The sequence below is a fragment of the Heterodontus francisci genome, chromosome 10 (assembly GCF_036365525.1).
Source record: "Heterodontus francisci isolate sHetFra1 chromosome 10, sHetFra1.hap1, whole genome shotgun sequence".
NCBI lineage: Eukaryota > Metazoa > Chordata > Chondrichthyes > Heterodontiformes > Heterodontidae > Heterodontus > Heterodontus francisci.
Genome location: NC_090380.1, coordinates 113,845,151 through 113,870,691, shown reverse-complemented (window position 1 = coordinate 113,870,691; position 25,541 = coordinate 113,845,151). Strand labels below are relative to the sequence as shown.

The window sequence follows — 25,541 nt, the reverse complement described above, 5'->3', positions numbered from 1 at the left end:
GAAATGAAAGCCTCCCAAACTTAGATTTTTAGATTTAGAGATACAGCACTGAAACAGGCCCTTCGGCCCACCGAGTCTGTGCCGACCATTAACGACCCATTTATACTAATCCTACACTAATCCCATATTCCTATCACATCCTCACCTGCCCCTATATTTCTCTACCACCTACCTATACTAGTGACAATTTACAATGGCCAATTTACCTATCAACCTGCAAGTCTTTTGGCTGTGGGAGGAAACCGGAGCACCCGGAGGAAACCCACGCAAACACAGGGAGAACTTGCAAACTCCACACAGGCAGTACCCAGAATTGAACCCGGGTCGCTGGAGCTGTGAGGCTGCGGTGCTAACCACTGCACCACTGTGCCACCCTAATCTAATTCATCTTTCTCAGGTAGCTGATACTATGCAGTTCCTCAATGCCCATTAATTCCCCTACAATCTATAACTTCTTAAGCTTGGCATCAACGATTGAAGTCCTCATTTGCTTTGGCTTCTCTCCACCACTATTCAACCTCAATGATGTCCTGCCCTGTGGAAACAGACCCTGCGCTGTGGGCCCCACACCAGTCAACGCAACCCAACACCCGGGATATACAGCGCCACATCGAGGCAATGGTACCCTTCCTATTTGATCCAGCATAGAATAGAATCTTACAGCACAGAAGGAGGCCATTCAGCCCATCATGCCTGTGCGAAAGCACTCCCAGGTCACATCTGTCAATAATGTTAGTTATAATTTCCAGCCCAAGCTCATTTCACATAGAAATTTACAGCAAACAACCCAGAGCCGAGAGGTGAAAAGCTGGCATCTGATCCAATGTTCCGTCCCCCTAGTCACAGCCTTTGAGGTTTCTACTGAGCTTCGTTTGCCAGTCAACCAATTTATCCTGAAGATGCCACTGGCTGCACTGCAGGAATCAGCGGCACTATCCCACTGTGCCACCCGACACAAAAGCAGGAAACTTACCCAGATCCCATTTGACAGAAGTGTTTCATTTGTCAAGAGCTTGATGGCTGGCGGGGGAAGAAACTGTAAAACCTGATGCAATGTTATCTCCCATGCAATCTGCCCTGACCTTCATTAATAAGTAAACATGCTTGACCTGACCGTAAACCTTCCCTTACAAGTTACAGGTAGCTCTTAAATTACATTCCTGCCCAGTATCTGACATCATTCCCAACTCAACTGCATAGAAAAACAGCGTCTGATCAACAAAGAGATTAGACGACTGAGGAATTGGATTAGACAGGAAAAGGGGATTAGACAATAGTGAGCAGTGAGATTGTCAGCAGGCATGGGGGGAGGGGGGTTACGATGTGCAATGTCATTCAGATCTCAGCGAAGCATCGAAGGCAGGGCTGCATGCAATACTTGTACGACATCAACAATAGGCTGCATTCATGTAGCACCTTTCACATAGTAACATTTCCCGAAAACTTTACAGGAGTGTTATCAAACAAAATGTGACACTTAGCCAAATAAGGAGATATTGGGACAGATGACCAGAAGCTTGGTTAGGTTTTTAAGGAGCATCTTAAAGGAGAGGCGTGAGAGAGAGAGATGTGGAAGATGGAGAGGTTTCGGGAGGGAATTCCAGAGGTTAGGGCCCAGGCAGCTAAAGGCATGGCCGCCAATGGTGGGGCAATTAAAATCTGGGATGCCCAAGAGGCCAGAATCGGAGGAGGTCACAGCGGGTTACAGAGTCCTTGTAAGTTTTAGGTCAATGTCTGGTTTTAAAAGATTATTGTACATGTCTAACAGCAGGCTATACTTTGGAGTCTAAGGAGTGTGTGTTAGTGATGTTTAATAATCTAATGTGGACTTGGAGATCTCGATGACATGAAAGAGGTTGCACTGTTTTATAAGGATAAAAGGGTTATAACATGTAATGCACACTGTATTATCACAGAATCATACAGCACAGAAGGAGGCCATTCAGCCCATCATCCCTCTTTGAAAGAGCTATGCAATTAGTCCCACTCCCCTGCACTTTCCCGACAGCCGTGCAATTTTTTTTTCCTTTTCAAGTATTTATCCAATTCCCTTTCGAAAGTTACAATTGAGTCTGCTTCCACCACCCTTTCAGGCAGCACATTCTAGATCACAACTCGCTGTGAAAAAAAAAATTCTCCTGATCTCCTCCCTGGTTCTTGTACCATTTATCAACCCAAGTACTCTCCACTTCTCCATCCCTACAGTGGAAGCTGTGTTCCTTTAAGGCCACAGAGCCCAGTTGTTGTTAAGTAAACAGAGACTAAGACCAAAGATGAATTGATTGATTAGGGAGAATGAACTAAACTGCTCTTCAGGCTGCAAGTGAGAATCAGAAACGCAATGACTGGCTTTCTTTGTCTAAGTGCGGTATGGGCTAATTATTTTTTTTTAAGTCTTCTGAGAGAGATGCTCTGAACATCGTTTTAAGAAGCATTTACTCCTGATAGCCAAAGTGTCTTTGTACATTCCAATTGAACAGATTAATTTAAAAATTAAACAGAAAATTGCTGGAAAAATCTTCCATGTCGCTGCAAAAAATGTCCTCTTATTGTGACACAGGAATTGCGACACACAGGAAGTTAATGTGCAAATCCTGTGTTTATGATGGGTAGAAAAATAATTGGTTAGATATGAGATAGATGATAAATAGATAGATGATAATTACACAGATATAGTTGATAGAAGAATGATGTACGAATGGATACAGAGAGATATAGAGATCAGCATATACAACAGATCGCTCCGTGAAGTGACTGGTGACTAATATCTTACATAATGCAGCTCAAGCACAACCATAGCAACAATAGTCTCGATGTTAGTAAGCTATCCCCTGAACTCTGTACCCACCGCAGTTATTGTACCACTTCACTGGGTTAAAGGAAAACAAGGGAGAATGGTACTGAGCCACACAAACAGTCAATCTCAGTCGGGGACAGCAACAGGACCTGGAAACGCACTCGGTATCCCTGGGTCAAAAAAGTAAAATGTAGGCAGGTTACTCATTCTCACTCGCTATTCTTTATGATCTGGCCTAGACAGTGAGCTATTCAACCACGTAGTGCATCACAACCCAACACAGCCCAGCCCAATCCTGCTCTCAGCTGACATCCACACACTCTCTATCCTATCTATCTCTCTCTCCTGCTCCCCCTCCTTTCTCTCGCTCCCTCACTCCCTTACGCTACCTGTCTCCCTCCCATAGCCTCCATTTCCTGCTCTGTAAGCAGGAGGCATTGTTTAAGCATCAAGATTGGGGAAGCTGGCTAACTTCAGCCGCAGAGAGCCGGCATCGACTGGATGGGCCAAATGGCCTCCCTCTGTGCTGTAATGACTCAGCCATGAACAGAACTCAAAACTGGCTTTTAAAGAAAGACTTGCATTTCTATAGCACCTTTCACAACCTCAGGACGTCCCAAACCACTTCACAGCCAATTAAATACTTTTGAAGTGCAGTCACTGTTGTAATGTAGGAAATGCGGCAACCAATTTGTGCACAGCAAGATCCCACAAACAGCAATGGGATAAATGACCAGATAGTATGGTTTAGTGATGGCATTTGAGGAATTTATATTAGCCAGGACGCCGGGGAGAAGTCCCCTCTCCTTCTTCCAAATAGTGGCCTTGGGATCCTTCACATCAACAAAAACAACAACAACTTATATTTATACAGCACCTTTAATGTAATAAAACGTCCCAAGCGCTATAAACAAAATATGACACCGAGTCACATTAGGGTAGATGACTAAAAGCTTGGTCAAAGAGGTAGGTTCGAAGCAGTGTCTTAAAGTAGGAAAGCGAGGTGTAGAGGCGGAGAGGTGTAGGGAGGGTATTGCAGAGCTTGGGGCCTAGGCAACTGAAGGCGTGGACACCAATGGTGCAGTGATTAAAATCAGGGATGCACAAGAGGCCAGAATTAGAGGAGCACAGGTATTTCGGACTGCTGTGGGGCTGGAGGAGATTACAGAGATAGGGAGGGGCGAGGCCATAGAAGATTTGAAAACAATGATGAGAATTTTTAAAATTAAGATGTTGCTTGAGCAGGAGGCAGTGATCACAGGGATGATGGGTGAACAGGATTTGGTGCCAGTTAAGGCACAGATAGTAGAATGGAGAATGTGGGAGACCAGCCACCTAAGAGGGCAGGTAGGAGCTTGGTTGAATGTCATTTATGAAAGACAACATTGCAGCACTCTACTGGGAACGTTGGCCTGGATTTTGTACTCAAGTCTGTGGTGGGGGACTTGAACCCATGACTTTCTGATGCCGGGGCAAGAGTGCTGCACGCCATACCACGGCTGACACCTTTTTCTGCATGGTTGAAAGTTGAGTTGATTGCAATTACACTGCAAAGCCCATGGCAGCTCAGTTCCATTGTGCGGCTCTCACCGCAGTCACATGATTGGCGTTTACACGCTCCTCCCTGAAACTCACTCTGTCAAGTTTGCTTGTCACACCATGTAGAGCACTCAAGCAAATACAGGGGTCTCGTCACAGACAAAAACAAAACTTTGCATTTATATGGTGCATATAATGTAGTAAAATATTCCAAGGTGCTTCACAAGAGGGTTATCAAACATACTTAAAAACTGAGCCACATAAAGAGGCATTCGCCCAGGCAACCAGAAGCTTGGTCAAAGAGAGTTTTGAGTAGGGTCTTGAAGAAAAAGAGAGGTTTAAGGAACGAATTCCAGAGCTTATCATTGAAGGCAATGGGAGAGTTATGGAAATGCACAAGAGATCAGAATTGCAAGTATTCAGAGTTCTCGGAGGTTTCCAAGTCCCTCCATGGCCTCGCCCCTCCCTATCTCTGTAATCTCCTCCAGCCCCACAACCCTCCGACATCTCCCCTAATTCTGGCCTCTTGACCATCCCCCGAATTTAATCGCTCCACCATTGGTGTCCGTGCCTTCAACTGCCTGACCTTAAGCCCTGGAATACCCTCCCTAAATCTCCCCACCTCTCTACCTCTATTTCCTCCTTTAAGAAGCCACTTAGAACTAATGACCAATCATCTGCCTTAACATTTCCTTACATGGTTCGGTGTCAAACTGTTTGATAAGGCTCCTGCGAAGCGTCTTGTGACGTTTTACTGTGTTAAAGGAGCTACATAAATAGAAGTTGTTGTTGCTTGTCGGACTGGAGGAGGTTACGGAAATGGGGTGAAGCCATATAGGGGTTTGAACACAAGGGTGAGAATTTTAAAATTGGGGATCAGCAGCCAATATAAGTCAGCGAGTACAGAGGGTGAGTATAGAGGGTGATGAATGAACAGGATTTGGTGTGAGTTAAGATATAGGCAGTGGAATATTAGATTAATTGAAGTTTATGGAAGATGGGAGGGCAGCAGGGAGAGAGTTGGAAGGTTATGACCTTGCCCATGAAGTTTTAGCTCTTGGCCTTCATGTCTCACTGCACACTGTATGGTACAAACTAACTAAAATAAAGTGGATATCATGTACTAGAGGGGACACATACAGTCCGTCTGCGATGGCCTTGGTCCCAAATGTTTCTACGTATGGGAGAGACATCACTCCTTCAGCAAGTTGAAAAAGCAGCCCTCTCTGTGCTGAGTCAGCTCATCACAGCTGCGTTAGTGTTTTGGGACACAGCCATTGACCTCAACACCCCTGGATTTGGGAGGGAAGGAATCAGCCAGTGTTCCTCACCTCTGATCATGATCCCGAGACCCCTTTACCCTCTCCCCGTGAGATGTACATGTGTCGGGGTGAGGACAGGGTCAGGCTTGCTGTAATGCCTGCCTTAGTGGAACAGCTTGCCAGCGACCCATTGTCCAGGTTCACAGTTCATGAATGGCCACTCAGGAAAGGTTCCCGAGGGAGTTTGGCAGTATTGGGAGTTCACTACCTGATGGTTCACATCACATAACTGAACATTTAGCATCAAAAAAGCTCAGTGGCAGCACTTCACTGCAAGTCAGAAGGTCCTGGGTTTAAGATTCATTCCAGAAACTTGAGCAGACAGGATTTTCAATTGCCTGTGGGGGCTGGAGCAGGAACTGGAGTGGGCATGCTGAGAAAATAGTGCTCCCAGATGGCATGTCAGTGTCAACTTTCAAAGTGAGGGCACGTGGGGGGTGGATGGTAAGTCAGGAACCTGTTGGTGTCCTATTAACAGCCTGTTAAGCTTCTTAAGGAGCTTTTTCATAGGCGAGAAGGCGATTTTCAATTTGTAAATCACCAAGCTCAACCAGTCTGGTTTGTGTTAGTGCCCAGCTGTCGGGTTCAATGCAGGTAGAAATGAAGGGTTTGTTTATCTTCTGCAAACTTTTGGGACCTGGAGGAATTTTGCTCTGGATCAGGCACAGTACCTTTCAGTTGGCTGTTTGCCCACCTTTGTGCACAGTGAGGCTGCTGGCCTTCCGCTGTGCGGCCTCCTCTCTTCTGCAAGGCAGTGGCTGGCATGAATGCCGTCTGTCTTTGCCGCTCGTGCTGTGCAGGCTGCTCCTGCCTCCTGGAGACGCTTGATGCTAATAATTGGGCACTAAGCTTGCCAGTGGCTCAGTTAGGGCCTTTTCATTTGACAAATGCGTCGCATAAGCAACACGGATGCGGTGCAGGGTCGAAAGTTATCCGGGCATCAGAAACTGAAAATCAAGACCCATAGGTTAAGGCTGGCACTTCAGGGCAGTACTGAGGGAGTGCTACACTATCAAAGGGCTGTCTTTTGGATAAAATGCCCTGTCTTGGCAGCTGGAAACGAAGGAGCCCATGGCATTATTTGAAGAGGAGCAAGGGAGTTCTCCTGATGTCCTGGGCCAGGATCTCTCCTTCAGCCAACACCATTAACAAGATTATGAGGGGTATTGATAGGGTAGATAGGAAGAAACTTTTTCCCTTAGCAGAGGAATCAATAACCGGGGGGTGGATAGATTTAAGGTAAGGGGAAGGAGGTTTAGAGGGGATTTGAGGAAAAAAAATTTCACCCAGAGGGTGGTTGGAATCTGGAACGCACTGCCTGAAGGGGTGGTAGAGGCAGAAATCCTCATGACATTTAAGAAGTATTTAGATGAGCCCTTGAAACGCCATAGCATACAAGGCTACGGGCCAAGTGCTGGAAAATGGGATTAAAATAGATAAGCTTGATAGCCAGCACAGACACGGTGGGCCGAAGGGCCTGTTTCTGTGCTGTATAACTCTATGACTCTACGACATTGACACAGAGAATCTGGTCATTTCTCTCATTGCTGTTTGTGGGAGCTTGCTGTGCACAAAGAGGCTGCAGCATTTGCTTGTATCATTGTTGCCATTCACTCGGAGCTTGGGGAAAAATAAATTGGTCGCCCACTATGAAACCTTTAACAATAACTTGCATTTGACTTAATAAAACTTCCAAGGCACTTCACAGGAGCATTATCAGACAAATTTTGACAGCGAACCACAAAAGGAGATATTAGGGCAGGTGATCAAAATCTTGGTCAAAGGGGTAGAATTTAAGGAGAGTGAGGTAAAGAGGCAGAGGGGTTTCGGGAGGGAATTCCAGAGCTTAGAGTCCAGTCAGCTGAAGGCACAGCGACCAATGACAGAGTGATTAATATCAGGGATGCACAGGAGGCCAGGAATGGAAAGCGCAGAGATTCTGGAGGGTTGTAGGGCTGGAGAAGGTTGCAGGGATTTGGAGGGGCAGTGGAGGTGGGAGTGAGGTGTGGATGAGGCCATGGAAAATAAGGAAGAGAATTTTAAGACTTCAAATGTTGATAGAGAAAGGGGCAAGGGGCAGTTATGAACCTGTTATTAGGTCAGAAGAATTTCCATAACAGCAAAGAAAATGGAATAGTAACTGAAACTGGAGTCTATGGCTGTAATGTAACCAAATTCAACACTGACATAAACTTATTTACACAATAACTGTTCTTGATCTCTCCACACCTCAACCCCACACAGGGAACTTTGACCTTGTGCTCTGACCTTGTCCTTGCAAACTCCTGAGAAGACTGGTAACATCTTGTGCCTCAAATTCAAATCTACTTACAATAACACATGGCTCTGCTCTTCGAAAAGTACAAAGGCTACACAAAATATCCGCCAACTGGCAGATCTGGGGCCCTGTGATAAGTTTCCTATAGCACGGTTGGTTTAAGGCCAGAAAGCTTACTCCTACTGAGAGAAAGCTAAAGTAATGGATGTCATAGCATCAAGATCTTTAGGGAAACTAAACTGCTGATCAACAAAGGGTTCCCGACTAAGGCAATACTTGAAGCCTTAAATTTTAAAATTCTCTTCCTTCTTTTCAAATTCCATAATGGTCTTGCCCCCTCCTTTTCTCTGTAACCTCCTCCAGCCCTACAACCCTCTGAAATCTCTGCATTCCTCCAATTCTGGCCTCTTGAGCATCCCCGATTTTGATCGCTCCACCATTGGTGGCCATGCTTTCAGCTGCCTAGGCCCTAAGCTCCGGAATGCCCTCCCTCAACTTTTCCCTCTCTACCTGTTTCTCTTAATCTCTCCTAATTACCCATCAGAGGCTGGAAAATAAAAGACAGCAGACAACATGATTCAGGAAGTAGTGTTTAAGTAACCCACAGTTTTGAAAAAGCTATAGATAGGGAAGACTAAGAGAGAGGAGGATTAGGAATCAGATAGAGAATGAGTTAAATAGGAGATTTTGTGATTCCGATATCTTTGGTTTAAGCTATGGAGGGAGTGCAGAGAATGACATTAACTTCTCAAGACCAGAACGTTGGCATTAATTTGGCTGAACACACCGCCCTTGCCCTGTGAGGCCCAAAGTTTTGAGCCAAGCCGACAGTGAGTGCTTTCATTCATAAGAAGCACCAAGTGATCGCCAACATCTGCAGTTAGACAGTGAGTGGCCTTTACCCTAAATAAACAGTGACTCTGTACAGTTACACAGTGAGTGACCCTCACCCTGAATAAACAGTGACTCTGTACAGTTACACAGTGAGTGATCCTTACCCTGAATAAATAGTGACTCTATACAGTTACACAGTGAGTGACCCTCACCCTGAATAAACAGTGACTCTATACAGTTACACAGTGAGTGACCCTCACCCTGAATAAACAGTGACTCTGTACAGTTACACAGTGAGTGATCCTTACCCTGAATAAATAGTGACTCTATACAGTTACACAGTGAGTGACCCTCACCCTGAATAAACAGTGACTCTGTACAGTTACACAGTGAGTGACCCTCACCCTGAATAAACAGCGACTCTGTACAGTTACACAGTGAGTGATCCTTACCCTGAATAAATAGTGACTCTATACAGTTACACAGTGAGTGACCCTCACCCTGAATAAACAGTGACTCTGTGCAGTTACACAGTCAGTGACCATTACCCTGAATAAACAGTGACTGTACAGTTACACAGTGAGTGACCCTCACCCTGAATAAACAGTGACTGTACAGTTACACAGTGAATGATCCTTACCTTGAATAAACAGTGACTCTGTACAGTTACACAATGAGTGACCCTCACCCTGAATAAACAGTGACTCAGTACAGTAACACTGTGAATAACCATTACCCTGAATAAATAGCAACTCTCCACAGTTACACACTGAGTGACCCTTGCTCTCAACAGAAATTGCTTCAAATACTACATGTATAGCAATAGATTCTGGTGTTGCAAACTAATTCATATGACGTACAACCAGAATATATAAAGGAGGATTTTGGAAAGTGTCACCAAACATAACATTACTTAACCCTGAGTTACCTGATCTCAAGCAAGACTCTACAATAGGCCTTTCAGACCACTTATTTTTAGCTAAGGGTCCCAACAGCGAGATCGTGCAGGTGTGCGAGGGGCAGGTTCCTACTCAGCTGCAATGCTTTTACAGTCGAATATCCCACCATCATTCATGCTGGTAAATGTCCACCAGTAAACAGCCATGGAGATCAGTCTGGACCTGTGGAATAATGGGCCAGCGAAAGAACTTCAGGTGTGGAGTGGAGGGGAGCGGAAGGCAAGGAGAGAAAGTATTTGTGACATTCTGTTGATATGGATAGGATTCTCTTGTGATAAAGCTTGGGTTCCACCTATCTGGAGGTCACAACATTTCATCAGACACTACGATCCCTAATGTCGGTGGTTTCTCTCACGGACAACGATGAGCGTTGCCATGAGATGGTGAACTTTTTAGTTTAGTTTAGTTTAGTTTAGAGATACAGCACTGAAACAGGCCCTTCGGCCCACCGAGTCTGTGCCGACTATCAACCACCCATTTATACTAATCCTACGCTAATCCCATATTCCTACCACATCCCCACCTGTCCCTATATTTCCCTACCACCTACCTATACTAGGGGCAATTTATAATGGCCAATTTACCTACCAACCTGCAAGTCTTTTGGCTTGTGGGAGGAAACCGGAGCACCCGGTGAAAACCCGCACAGACACAGGGAGAACTTGCAAACTCCACACAGGCAGCACCCAGAATTGAACCCGGGTCGCTGGAGCTGTGAGGCTGCGGTGCTAACCACTGCGCCACTGTTAAGAACAGCTTAAAGTGCCTCGCCCATAATGGGTAAAACTTTTTTAAAAATTCATTAAAGAAAGCTAAGGGAGCCAAAGGTTGAAGATGGAAGTGAGGTGAAATTGGATGTTAGTGTTGGCGACACGGAGGTGCGGTTTTGACAAACTGGTTGGTGGTGGAATTGAGGGAGGGTGAGGATAATGAAGAGAGATTAAGTTTTCTCCAGGTTTGATAACGGTCATAGATTACAAAACACTGAGATTAAAGTGGTTATTCATCAAACTCCAGACTTTGCTCCATGACCTTCTGGTCAGTTATTCTCTGTGACTTTGTCCTATCAACACCTTCTTTTTTGTTATCTCTTGCCCCACCCCCGCTTTACTTGCTTAAAACCTTTTATCTGCCAGTTCTGATGAAGGGTCACTGACCTGAAACGTTAACTCTGCTTCTGTCTCCACAGATGCTGCCAGACCTGCTGAGTATTTCCAGCATTTCTTGTTTGTGTTTCAGACTGTCCCTCTTCAGTGTGCATACATGAGTGTGTAACATTGAAGTGATTGAACAAGGGGGGTCACTGTTTAAAAATAAGGGGTCGCCTATTGGGAACTCTCATTCTCAAAGGTAGTGGAAGCAGAGTCTTTAAATATTTTTTAAGGCAGAGGTAGATAGATTCTTGATAAGCAAGAGGGTGAAAGGTTATCAGGGGTAGGCAGGAATGTAGAGTTGAGGTTACAATCAGATCAGACATGATCTTATTGAATAGTGGAGCAGGCTCGAGCAGCCAAGTGGCCTACTCCTGCTCCTAATTCGTATGTTCGTAAGTGTGTGCGCATTTGCATGCACGGTGAGCATGTGTATACAAGAGTCAGTGTGCGCGCGCAAGAGAGAGTGTGTGCGAGTGACAGGGATATGACAGTGGCTGCATTGTTCAGTTAATTTGCAATCAGCTTCCATGGTGACACTGTCACCAAGGGAACATTTTGGCTGATGGGCTGGGCTGAGGCAGTTGTCCAACCAGCATGTTTCACACTGAGCAGAATAATAAGACCTATCAGACAGGAGGGTGAGGTTGGGTAACTGAATACTCTGGTTGGCACAGAGACTGAGTCACACAGGCAGTGTCGGGGAGGTGGGGGTGGAAGACAGTGAGGAGGGGAGAGATGGGAAGGGGATGGAAAGAGTGGTAGATTCCTCACTGAGGAGGCAAAAGGAACAGCAAAGGGCCAGTTACTATGGAGCAGTCTATGTCCATCCCCCAAGAGCTTATTCTTTGGGCCGCATTGGTAGAGACTAGAACATAGCTCATCAGAGGGGATAGGGAGGGGTTTAACTAGCAAGAGGCTAGAAGAGATTTAAGGGAGGAAAATCCAGAATTTTGGGTCTAGACAGCTGAAGGCTGGAAGCAGCAGAAAGATGGATTCGAGGACTGAGGGATATGATCATTGAGCCGGAGGGAACCCATGGCAGAAGCAGCTTACATTATTTTCATGAAACCCATTGGGGAAGAACTCCTACTCTGCTTCACCCCACAATGATAATATGATCTCTTGCCCCTTCCTCTGTCTTACCAGGGTTTATTGAAAGGCAGTTCCTGGAGTATGATCCACACAGCAGGCTGTGCATTGGGGTCCTATGTACATCATTGAATCAAAGAATTATCCAGCACAGAAGGAGGCCATTCTGCCCATCGTGTCTGTGCTGGCTCTTTGAAAGATCACAACAACTTACAACACACAAAAAAAAAAATTCTCCTCACACTTCTGATTCTTTTGCCAGCTACTTTAAATGAGTCCTCGGGTTAGCCACTCTTCTGTGACTGCAAACAGCTTCTCCTTCTTTACTCTACAAAAAAACCCTCCATACATTTGCACAACTCTATTAAATCCCGCTTCACCTCTACTCTAAGGAGAACAATCCCAGCTTCCCCCGTCTCTCCAGATAACTGAATCTTTCATCCCTGGCACCATTCTGGTAAATTTCCTCTGTACGTTCTCGCAAGGCCTTGACATTCTTCCTAATGGGACCCCGATTAGCGTGGGTTCACCTGCTGCTCAGCATAAAGCCTCAGGAAACATGGTGGTGGAGCAGGATTGAGGCAGTGGCTCGAACACCTCGTTATTAACTCCATAAGTTTCTGCTGGGAGGAGGGAGTTAAAACCCCTTTCCCCACCTGCCTCATGTCTCCTGTGGTGGATAAAAAGGTTTGGAAAATGATTGAGTTTCCAACTCGGAAACATCCCTAAATGCCCATCTTCCCCATTTACATCCCAGCAGTCTTGTATCAACATCTGTAATACAGCTGCCCATAACACCAACACCAACTTGCACATTCCTCTCAAGGTGCTTCACTGAGGGGTAATTACAAAAATGGACGCCAAGCCAAAGGACAAGATATCAGGCGGGCTGCCCAAAAAAAGGAAATAAAGACAGAATCTGTATATATATAGCACCTTTCACAATCTCAGGATGTCCCAAAGCTCTTCACAGAAAATGAAGTACTTTTTGAAGTGTAGTTACTGTTGTAGTAAATGCACACAGCAAAGTCCCACATACAGCAATGTGATAATGACCAGGTAATTTGTTTTTTTAGTGATGTTGGTTAAAGGATGTCGGCCAGGACAGCAGGAAGAGCTCGGTGATCTTCTTCAAAATAGTTCCACCAGATCTTTTATATCCATTTGAGAGACCAGATAGGGCCTCAGTTTAACAGCTCATCTAAAAGACAGTACCCTCTGACAGTGCATCACTCCTTCAGTACTGCACTTGGAGTGGCAGCCTGGATTAAGCACTCAAATCCACAGATCAGGACTTAATCCCACAATCTTCTGACTCCGAGGAGAGTGTTAGCCAGTGAGCCACAACTGACACTGTGAGATTGGTCACGGGCATAGGTTTTTAAGAAAGGCTCTAAAATGAGGAGGGAAGCCTCCTTATGTACTGCAACCATTCTATGCTTCTGTGATCCTATCAGCCCAAGTGGCTGGAGGCACGGCTGCAAATGGTGGAACAAGAGGGTTGAGGGGAGACGTACAGGGCATGGAGTTAAAGGAACGGAGAGTTATTTGTGGCAGGGGCGGGAGGAGGGAGTGACTGAGACAGGTAAAGGGAAGGCCATGAGGAAGAGTTAAACACAATGACGAGATTTTTAAATTTGGAATGTTGGGAGCCAATGTTTGTCGGTGCGGCAGGCCTGAAGATCAGGTGACCTAGCCCCAGGGCACCAATCTCCATTCACCACCTTTGACAATCTCTGCGCTCAATTAGGGAATGATACAAACTTCAAATGTATATTTAAGATGGCGGGCATCAGCAGGGATTATAAGCAATGGTTCAGAGCAGGAATATCAGCGCACGAGTCACTCTTGCCCTAGTACTAGGGGCCCCTCTCCTCATGTGCATGACTCAGTCTCATAATGACCTGCAAATCCACTAACTAAGCCCTTGGGCTTCAGAAGGGAGCTCAGCAAATTTAACATGGTGAGTTTGGACTACTGGACAACTTTTTTTTAAAACTCCCCATGTGGTATGAATCAGAGGAGAGAACGTCACAACTGTTTAAAATAAAGCGATGGGGAAACCATCGAGAAGTGGGGGATGGTGCCAGTTTCCAAATGTAGCTGGAACATTTCCTGACAGGAATTCCATCTGGAATGCTTCATTAAAAACAAGGCACTGAGGTCAGAGCTTTCCGAGATGAAGAACAATATCCTACCCTTGACCTCTCACCTTTTTGAAGTGAGAGGTCACATGCCATTATCTGAGCAAATAATTACAGGTCTGGAAAAAAAGACCTTTACTGCATAAAGCAGCTGGCCCTTTGACCTGCACCTTTCGACCCCTGACCTTAGAGGTTATCAACACCACAGACACTGTTCAGTTTATCCTGCAAATCTCTTGGACGTGGCATTACCTCTTGGGCCTACAGCACAGCTTTACAACACTCTGGCACTACACTTACAAATTAAGGGAAATTGAAAGAAAGCTTTAAAGAGATCATTCCTCCTTTTCTCAGAATCCAAAGGTTGTAGGTTCACTGCAGAGACTTAGGCCCTTGAGGGCATTACTGAGGGAGTGCTGCACTGTTGGAGGTGCCTCCTTTCAGAAGCAACATTAAATCAAGTCCCTGTCTGCCCTTACAGGCAGACATAAAATACCCCCAGCACTAGTTTGAAGAAGAGCAGAGGAATTCTCCTGGTGTCCGAGCTCAATATTTATTCCTCAACCAAAATCATAAAAATAGATCATCTAGCCATCATCACATTGCTGTGTGTGGGAGCTTGCTGTGCGCAAATTGGCTGCGGCATGTCCTACATTGCAACACTGACTACACTTCAAAAGTACTTCATTAGCTGTAAAGTGCTTTGGAATGTTTTGAGGTTGTGAAAAGTGCTATGGAAATGCAAGTCCTTTCTTTCTAACTAAGTAATTCCTTTCTTTTCCCTACCCGATGACTGTCTCTAGTGATCTTAGAGAATGGACAAATGCAGCTCTCTAGTTTGTCTCCAAGCAAAGTCTCAAACCTGGATCTTGTTTAGTCAAAAAAAATGCTCCAAAAGGGATTTCCTTATAGTCCAGACCCCAAGGAACCGAAACTTTCACATCCCTACTTTCCCGCAAGGGATCTTACATTCAATGAAGGCACCTTCTAATGGGATCAAGCCCACAGTATGGAAACTCTTCAAAATACAACCCCAAATTGGTAATCTCATTCAGAGAACGATAAGAAGTGTTGGCGTAAGAGGAAGTAACAGAAACTTAAACCATTCTATCCATCAGGTATTGTTGGTCTCACTTACTTATCATGACACAGGTTCACAAACAAAATAACCCAGGCTGTTTGATACATGAAGGAGCAGCAAGCAGACAATCAAGGACATTTCAGGATAACAGGCATCTGTAAATATTCTAGATCGCAACGCTGTTCACCTGATGCTCTGTTCATTATGTTCAATGTGTTCTTACTAATTGGATTGTTCCAGCAGCCAGTAGCCGAGCATTGTTTCTCGATGTGGAGGTATCTCACAGCTTGTCCAAAAGTGTTTAAACTAGATAAGGTCTTCGAAGGAGCCAAGCCACTCAATTCAAAATCCAAGCACATGTCCCTTTTAAATGTATACTCAGATATAAAAGTATAGTTGGACTAATAGTCCCAATCACTCATGCTCAATGAATGATTATAGGGTTGACTTGAATACAAGATGCCAATATAGTTGGGAGCATGATTTCAGAAACTTGCTCTACAGCAGTCCTAATGGCCAGAGCCAGCAACCAGATCATGACTGTTGACATAGCAAACTTAAATGAGTAATGTTAACATAACAATTTACAATGGTAAACACCAATAAAGAAATGTGAACAAAAGGCACATCAACTGGAAGTAAGGTTTGGGAGCAGCAAATGTGTATTAAAGGCCTGCTCGGGTCTGCAAATGAAACCCGACCCGAGCCCGACAGAACCACATCCGACCCGAGCCCGACTGCTTTCATTTTTTTTCCCGCACCCAACCCGATCACCGGAATGTTCAGTTAACCTAGCTTTGTTTTTCACTTTTTAAGCTTGTGCAGCTAAGCAACAAAAACTGTAACTGGACTTGAAAGGTTGTTCAAAAAGTACATGAAGATTGGAGTCACGTGGTGATGATAGAGTGCGTCCGACCCGGCCCGACCCGACCCGACCCGAGCCCGAATGCCGGACCCGGAAGAGCGACCCGACCCGAACCCGACACATGTCGTCGGGTCCCGTCGGGTTTGGGTCGGGTAGCCCTGCTCTAGTGTGTGTGTCCATGCAAGACTGTTATTCATAACTGGTGTCTGATTAGTGGCTCTGTTTGACTTTTGAATTTCCTTTTCCACATGTCTACCTTCGGAGGTTTTTGAAAGTCTATCTCAAGCTCATTCACTCCAAGTTGGGGCAATCCTCCTGAAGTCACCTGAGAGAGTGGCAGCCAATTTGTGAAGACCAAGGTCCCACAAACAGCAATGGAATAATGACCAGACAATGGGATGGAATTTTACAAGTCTGCCGACGACAAAAACAATGGCGGCTTGCCCGCACGGGCTGCACATCGCGGAGCCACCGTGATCCTAAGCGCAGCGGCTCATTTAAATAGCCGGGGTGGGCCTCCACCTGATCACATGGAGGGAGGGCTTCCGTCTCCAGCATGGCGTCAGCTGCCTGTGAATAGGTGCTGACGCCATTTTTATAGGCCCCTACCGTTAAATTTAAATATTTAAAGATACAGTGATTTAAAAAAATACATTTATTTTGCCACCTCCCACCCTCCAATAACCATAAAATTAATTACTTGCCCTCTCCCCCTACCAAAACACTTATCTTGTCCACCAGACCTTTCCCCTCCCCAAAGTGCATAAACTTTAACCTAAAACTCTTCCCACCATCCCCTACAACAATGGTGTTACTTTGACCCCATTACCCCCCATCCCCCACACTTTGAAACTTTCCTCCTCCCCCGTCCCCACAAGTGTTCCGCCTCATTTCCCCGGACAGAGATCCGAAGGCGCAGGAGTGTCGGCCAGTGGCAGAATCGCAACAGGATGGAAGGCGGCGATGTAAGTATAATTTATTTATTTTATTTAGTGATACAGCACTGAAAAAGGCTCTTCGGCCCACCGAGTCTGTGCCGACCATCGACCACCCATTTATACTAATCCTACATTAATCCCATATTCCCTACCACATCCCCACCATTCTCCTACCACCTACCTATACTAGGGGCAATTTACAATGGCCAATTTACCTATCAACCTGCAAGTCTTTGGCTGTGGGAGGAAACTGGAGCACCCGGCGGAAACTCACGCGGTCACAGGGAGAACTTGCAAACTCCGCACAGGCGGTACCCAGAATTGAACCCGGGTTGCTGGAGCTTTGAGGCTGTGGTGCTAACCAATGTAATTCATTTATTTTAATTTATTCAAATATGTAAACAGAAGCCTCACCGCCAAGCAGTAATATCGGGCTGGGCCCTCTCAGCGTCGCGGTGCGTGGCGGCCCTCTCCCGGAGGCATTTTCCAGCCCCCCACGACACCCGAAATCGGGGTGGGGGGTCTTTAAAATCCAGCCCAATGTGTTTGAATAGGCACATAGGAAATAGGAGCAGGAGTAGGCCACTCGGCCCCTCGAGCCTGCTCCGCCAATCTACTAGATCATGGCTGATCTTCTACTCAAAGCCATTTTCCCCATACTATCCCCATAGCCCTTGATATCTTCAATATCGAAAAGTCTATCGATCTCTGTCTTGAACATACTCAATGGGATAGAGAATTCCACAGAATCACAGCCCTCTGAGTGAAGAAATTCCTCCTCATCTCAGTCCTAAATGGCCTGCCCCTCAGTCTGAGATTGTGTACCCTAGTTCTAGACCCCGCCCCAGCCAGGGGAAACATCCTTCCTGCATCTACCCTGGAGGAATTTTGTATGCTTTAATGAGATATTTTGTATGCTTCAATGATGCTGGTTGAGGAATAAATATTGACCAGGTCACCAAGGAGAACTCTGAAGCATTATTATTTCAATTAGTGTCATAGAATCTTTTGTGTCCACCTCAGTTTAATGTCTCATTTGAGAGATGCCACTTCTGATAGCATTATGCTGCCTGTGTGCTTAAATCCAGGAGTGGGGCTTAAACCCATACATGAGTACTTTACTCTGTATCTAACCCCGTTTTTTTATATGGTGACAGTGTAGAGGGGGCTTTACTCTGTATCTAACCCCGTTTTTTTATATGGTGACAGTGACGAGGGGGCTTTACTCTGTATCTAACCCCGTTTTTTTATATGGTGACAGTGTAGAGGGGGCTTCACTCTGTATCTAACCCCGTTTTTTTATATGGTGACAGTGACGAGGGGACTTTACTCTGTATCTAACCCCGTTTTTTTATAATATGGTGACAGTGTAGAGGGGGCTTTACTCTGCATCTAACCCCGTTTTTTTATATGGTGACAGTGTAGAGGGGACTTTACTCTGTATCTAATCCCGTTTTTCTATATGGTGACAGTGTAGAGGGGGCTTTACTCTGTATCTAATCCCGTTTTTTTATATGGTGACAGTGTAGAGTGGACTTTACTCTGTATCCAACACCGTTTTTTAATATGGTGACAGTGCGGAGGGGACTTTACTCTGTATCCAACACCGTTTTTTAATATGGTGACAGTGCGGAGGGGACTTTACTCTGTATCTAACCCCGTTTTTTTATATGATGACAGTGTAGAGGGGACTTTACTCTGTATCCAACACCGTTTATTTATATGGTGACAGTGTAGAGTGGACTTTACTCTGTATCTAACCCCGTTTTTTTATATGGTGACAGTGACGAGGGGGCTTTACTCTGTATCTAATCCTGTTTTTTTATATGGTGACAGTGTAGAGGGGACTTTACTCTGTATCTAATCCCGTTTTTTTATATGCTGACAGTGACGAGGGGACTTTACTCTGTATCCAACACCGTTTTTTTATATGGTGACAGTGTAGAGGGGACTTTACTCTGTATCTAATCCCGTTTTTTTATATGGTGACAGTGCGGAGGGGACTTTACTCTGTATCTACCCCCGTTTTTTTATATGGTGACAGTGTAGAGGGGACTTTACTCTGTATCTAACCCCGTTTTTTTATATGGTGACAGTGTAGAGGGGACTTTACTCTGTATCTAACCCCGTTTTTTTATATGGTGACAGTGTAGAGTGGACTTTACTCTGTATCCAACACCGTTTTTTTATATGGTGACAGTGCGGAGGGGACTTTACTCTGTATCTAACCCGCTTTTTTATATGGTGACAGTGTAGAGGGGACTTTACTCTGTATCTAACCCCGTTTTTTTATATGATGACAGTGTAGAGGGGACTTTACTCTGTATCCAACACCGTTTATTTATATGGTGACAGTGTAGAGTGGACTTTACTCTGTATCCAACACCGTTTTTTTATATGGTGACAGTGCGGAGGGGACTTTACTCTGTATCTAACCCCGTTTTTTTATATGGTGACAGTGACGAGGGGGCTTTACTCTGTATCTAACCCCGTTTTTTTATATGGTGACAGTGTAGAGTGGACTTTACTCTGTATCTAACCCCGTTTTTTTATATGGTGACAGTGACGAGGGGGCTTTACTCTGTATCTAATCCTGTTTTTTAATATGTTGACAGTGTAGAGGGGACTTTACTCTGTATCTAATCCCGTTTTTTTATATGCTGACAGTGACGAGGGGACTTTACTCTGTATCCAACACCGTTTTTTTATATGGTGACAGTGTAGAGGGGACTTTACTCTGTATCTAACCCCGTTTTTATATATGGTGACAGTGACGAGGGGGCTTTACTCTGTATCTAATCCCGTTTTTTTATATGGTGACAGTGTAGAGGGGGCTTTACTCTGTATCTAATCCCGTTTTTATATATGGTGACAGTGACGAGGGGGCTTTACTCTGTATCTAATCCCGTTTTTTTATATGGTGACAGTGTAGAGGGGACTTTACTCTGTATCCAACACCGTTTTTTAATATGGTGACAGTGCGGAGGGGACTTTACTCTGTATCTAACCCCGTTTTTTTATATGGTGACAGTGTAGAGGGGTCTTTACTCTGTATCCAACACCGTTTATTTATATGGTGACAGTGTAGAGTGGACTTTACTCTGTATCCAACACCGTTTTTTAATATGGTGACAGTGCGGAGGGGACTTTACTCTGTATCTAATCCCGTTTTTTTAGATGGTGACAGTGTAGAGGGGACTTTACTCTGTATCTAACCCCGTTTTTTTATATGGTGACAGTGTAGGGTGGACTTTACTCTGTATCTAACCCCGTTTTTTTATATGGTGACAGTGACGAGGGGGCTTTACTCTGTATCTAATCCTGTTTTCTTATCTGGTGACAGTGACGAGGGGACTTTACTCTGTATCCAGCACCGTTTTTTTATATGGTGACAGTGTAGAGTGGACTTTACTCTGTATCTAATCCCGTTTTTTTATATGGTGACAGTGTAGAGGGGACTTTACTCTGTATCCAACACCGTTTTTTTATAGGGTGACAGTGCGGAGGGGACTTTACTCTGTATCTAATCCCGTTTTTTTATATGGTGACAGTGTAGAGTGGACTTTACTCTGTATCCAACACCGTTTTTTTATATGGTGACAGTGCGGAGGGGACTTTACTCTGTATCTAATCCCGTTTTTTTATATGGTGACAGTGTAGAGGGGACTTTACTCTGTATCTAACCCCGTTTTTTTATATGGTGACAGTGTAGAGTGGACTTTACTCTGTATCTAACCCCGTTTTTTTATATGGTGACAGTGTAGAGTGGACTTTACTCTGTATCTAATCCCGTTTTTTTATATGGTGACAGTGACGAGGGGACTTTACTCTGTATCCAACACCGTTTTTTTATATGGTGACAGTGTAGAGTGGACTTTACTCTGTATCTAATCCCGTTTTTTTATATGGTGACAGTGCGGAGGGGACTTTACTCTGTATCTAATCCCGTTTTTTTATATGGTGACAGTGTAGAGGGGACTTTACTCTGTATCTAACCCCGTTTTTTTATATGGTGACAGTGTAGAGTGGACTTTACTCTGTATCTAACCCCGTTTTTTTATATGGTGACAGTGTAGAGTGGACTTTACTCTGTATCTAATCCCGTTTTTTTATATGGTGACAGTGTAGAGGGGACTTTACTCTGTATCTAACCCCGTTTTTTTATATGGTGACAGTGTAGAGTGGACTTTACTCTGTATCTAACCCCGTTTTTTTATATGGTGATAGTGTAGAGGGGACTTTACTCTGTATCCAACCCCGTTTTTTTATATGCTGACAGTGTAGAGTGGACTTTACTCTGTATCTAACCCCGTTTTTTTATATGGTGACAGTGACGAGGGGGCTTTACTCTGTATCTAACCCCGTTTTTTTATATGGTGACAGTGCAGAGTGGACTTTACTCTGTATCTAACCCCGTTTTTTTATATGGTGACAGTGACGAGGGGGCTTTACTCTGTATCTAACCCCGTTTTTTTATATGGTGACAGTGTAGAGGGGGCTTTACTCTGAATCTAATCCCGTTTTTTTATATGGTGACAATGTAGAGTGGACTTTACTCTGTATCCAACACCGTTTTTTTATATGGTGACAGTGTAGAGGGGGCTTTACTGTATCCAACACCGTTTTTTTATATGGTGACAGTGTAGAGGGGGCTTTGCTCTGTATCTAACCGGCTTTTTTATATGGTGACAGTGTAGAGGGGGCTTTACTCTGTATCTAACCCGCTTTTTTATATGGTGACAGTGTAGAGTGGATTTTACTCTGTATCTAATCCCGTTTTTTTATATGGTGACAGTGTAGAGTGGACTTTACTCTGTATCCAACACCGTTTTTTTATATGGTGACAGTGTAGAGGGGGCTTTACTCTGTATCTAACCCGCTTTTTTATATGGTGACAGTGTAGAGGGGACTTTACTCTGTATCTAATCCCGTTTTTTTATATGGTGACAGTGTAGAGGGGGCTTTACTCTGTATCTAATCCCGTTTTTATATATGGTGACAGTGACGAGGGGGCTTTACTCTGTATCTAATCCCGTTTTTTTATATGGTGACAGTGTAGAGGGGGCTTTACTCTGTATCTAACCCAGTTTTTTTATATGGTGACAGTGTAGAGGGGGCTTTACTCTGTATCTAACCCCGTTTTTTTATATGGTGACAGTGTAGAGTGGACTTTACTCTGTATCTAATCCCGTTTTTTTATATGGTGACAGTGTAGAGGGGGCTTTACTCTGTATCTAACCCTGTTTTTTTATATGGTGACAGTGACGAGGGGGCTTTACTCTGTATCTAATCCCGTTTTTTTATATGGTGACAGTGTAGAGTGGACTTTACTCTGTATCTAACCCCTTTTTTTTATATGGTGACAGTGACAAGGGGGCTTTACTCTGTATCTAACCCGTTTTTTTATATGGTGACAGTGTAGAGGGGACTTTACTCTGTATCCAACCCCGTTTTTTTATATGGTGACATTGTAGAGGGGACTTTACTCTGTGTCTAACCCCGTTTTTTTATATGGTGACAGTGTAGAGGGGACTTTACTCTGTATCTAACCCGCTTTTTTATATGGTTACAGTGTAGAGGGGACTTTACTCTGTATCTAACCCGCTTTTTTATATGGTGACAGTGTAGAGGGGACTTTACTCTGTATCTAACCCCGTTTTTTTATATGGTGACAGTGTAGAGGGGACTTTACTCTGTATCCAACCCCGTTTTTTTATATGGTGACAGTGTAGAGGGGACTTTACTCTGTATCTAACCCGTTTTTTTATATGGTGACAGTGTAGAGGGGACTTTACTCTGTATCCAACCCCGTTTTTTTATATGGTGACAGTGTAGAGGGGACTTTACTCTGTATCTAACCCGTTTTTTTATATGGTGACAGTGTAGAGGGGACTTTACTCTGTATCTAACCCGTTTTTTTATATGGTGACAGTGTAGAGGGGACTTTACTCTGTATCTAACCCGCTTTTTTATATGGTTACAGTGTAGAGGGGACTTTACTCTGTATCTAACCCGCTTTTTTATATGGTGACAGTGTAGAGGGGACTTTACTCTGTATCCAACCCCGTTTTTTTATATGGTGACAGTGCGGAGGGGACTTTACTCTGTATCTAACCCGCTTTTTTATATGGTGACATTGTAGAGGGGACTTTACTCTGTATCTAACCCCGTTTTTTTATATGGTGACAGTGTAGAGTGGACTTTACTCTGTATCTAATCCCGTTTTTTTATATGGTGACAGTGCGTAGGGGACTTTACTCTGTATCTAACCCCGTTTTTTTATATGGTGACAGTGTAGAGGGGGTTTTACTCTGCATCTAATCCCGTTTTTTTATATGGTGACAGTGTAGAGTGGACTTTACTCTGTATCTAACCCCGTTTTTTTATATGGTGACAGTGTAGAGTGGACTTTACTCTGTATCTAACACCGTTTTTTTATATGGTGACAGTGACGAGGGGGCTTTACTCTGTATCTAACCCCGTTTTTTTATATGGTGACAGTGTAGAGGGGACTTTACTCTGTATCTAACCCCGTTTTTTTATATGGTGACAGTGACGAGGGGGCTTTACTCTGTATCTAACCCCGTTTTTTTATATGGTGACAGTGTAGAGTGGACTTTACTCTGTATCTCACCCCGTTTTTTTATATGGTGACAGTGACGAGGGGGCTTTACTCTGTATCTAACCCCGTTTTTTTATATGGTGACAGTGTAGAGGGGACTTTACTCTGTATCTAACCCCGTTTTTTTATATGGTGACAGTGACGAGGGGGCTTTACTCTGTATCTAACCCCGTTTTTTTATATGGTGACAGTGACGAGGGGGCTTTACTCTGTATCTAATCCTGTTTTCTTATCTGGTGACAGTGACGAGGGGACTTTACTCTGTATCCAGCACCGTTTTTTTATATGGTGACAGTGTAGAGTGGACTTTACTCTGTATCTAATCCCGTTTTTTTATATGGTGACAGTGTAGAGGGGACTTTACTCTGTATCCAACACCGTTTTTTTATATGGTGACAGTGCGGAGGGGACTTTACTCTGTATCTAATCCCGTTTTTTTATATGGTGACAGTGTAGAGGGGACTTTACTCTGTATCTAACCCCGTTTTTTTATATGGTGACAGTGTAGAGTGGACTTTACTCTGTATCTAATCCCGTTTTTTTATATGGTGACAGTGTAGAGTGGACTTTACTCTGTATCCAACACCGTTTTTTTATATGGTGACAGTGCGGAGGGGACTTTACTCTGTACCTAATCCCGTTTTTTTATATGGTGACAGTGTAGAGGGGACTTTACTCTGTATCTAACCCCGTTTTTTTATATGGTGACAGTGTAGAGTGGACTTTACTCTGTATCTAACCCCGTTTTTTTATATGGTGACAGTGTAGAGTGGACTTTACTCTGTATCTAATCCCGTTTTTTTATATGGTGACAGTGACGAGGGGACTTTACTCTGTATCCAACACCGTTTTTTTATATGGTGACAGTGTAGAGTGGACTTTACTCTGTATCTAATCCCGTTTTTTTATATGGTGACAGTGCGTAGGGGACTTTACTCTGTATCTAACCCCGTTTTTTTATATGGTGACAGTGTAGAGGGGGTTTTACTCTGCATCTAATCCCGTTTTTTTATATGGTGACAGTGTAGAGTGGACTTTACTCTGTATCTAACCCCGTTTTTTTATATGGTGACAGTGTAGAGTGGACTTTACTCTGTATCTAACACCGTTTTTTTATATGGTGACAGTGACGAGGGGGCTTTACTCTGTATCTAACCCCGTTTTTTTATATGGTGACAGTGTAGAGGGGACTTTACTCTGTATCTAACCCCGTTTTTTTATATGGTGACAGTGACGAGGGGGCTTTACTCTGTATCTAACCCCGTTTTTTTATATGGTGACAGTGTAGAGTGGACTTTACTCTGTATCTCACCCCGTTTTTTTATATGGTGACAGTGACGAGGGGGCTTTACTCTGTATCTAACCCCGTTTTTTTATATGGTGACAGTGTAGAGGGGACTTTACTCTGTATCTAACCCCGTTTTTTTATATGGTGACAGTGACGAGGGGGCTTTACTCTGTATCTAACCCCGTTTTTTTATATGGTGACAGTGTAGAGGGGACTTTACTCTGTATCTAACCCCGTTTATTTATATGGTGACAGTGTAGAGGGGGCTTTACTCTGTATCTAATCCCGTTTTTGTATATGGTGACAGTGACAAGGGGGCTTTACTCTGTATCTAACCCCGTTTATTTATATGGTGACAGTGTAGAGGGGGCTTTACTCTGTATCTAATCCCGTTTATTTATATGGTGACAGTGTAGAGGGGGCTTTACTCTGTATCTAATCCTTTTTATTTATATGGTGACAGTGTAGAGGGGGCTTTACTCTGTATCTAATCCCGTTTTTTTATATGGTGACAGTGTAGAGGGGGCTTTACTCTGTATCTAATCCCGTTTTTTTATATGGTGACAGTGTAGAGGGGGCTTTACTCTGTATCTAATCCCGTTTTTTTATATGGTGACAGTGTAGAGGGGGC

General features: G+C 44.1%; 1 protein-coding gene across 2 annotated transcripts in view; it reads right to left on the bottom strand.

Annotated features, from left to right (window-relative positions):
- The window catches only part of nrip1a (nuclear receptor interacting protein 1a), a 129,575-nt gene that overhangs the window by 88,694 nt on the left and 15,340 nt on the right, over positions 1–25,541 (bottom strand). The window contains exon 1 of one of the 2 annotated variants that reach the window (XM_068041282.1): positions 974–1,040. The exons of the other annotated variant lie outside the window; for it this stretch is intronic. The gene's annotated coding sequence lies outside the window, so the exon portion shown is untranslated. Of the gene's footprint in view, positions 1–973; positions 1,041–25,541 lie in introns of those variants that run through there. 2 annotated transcript variants of the gene reach the window in all.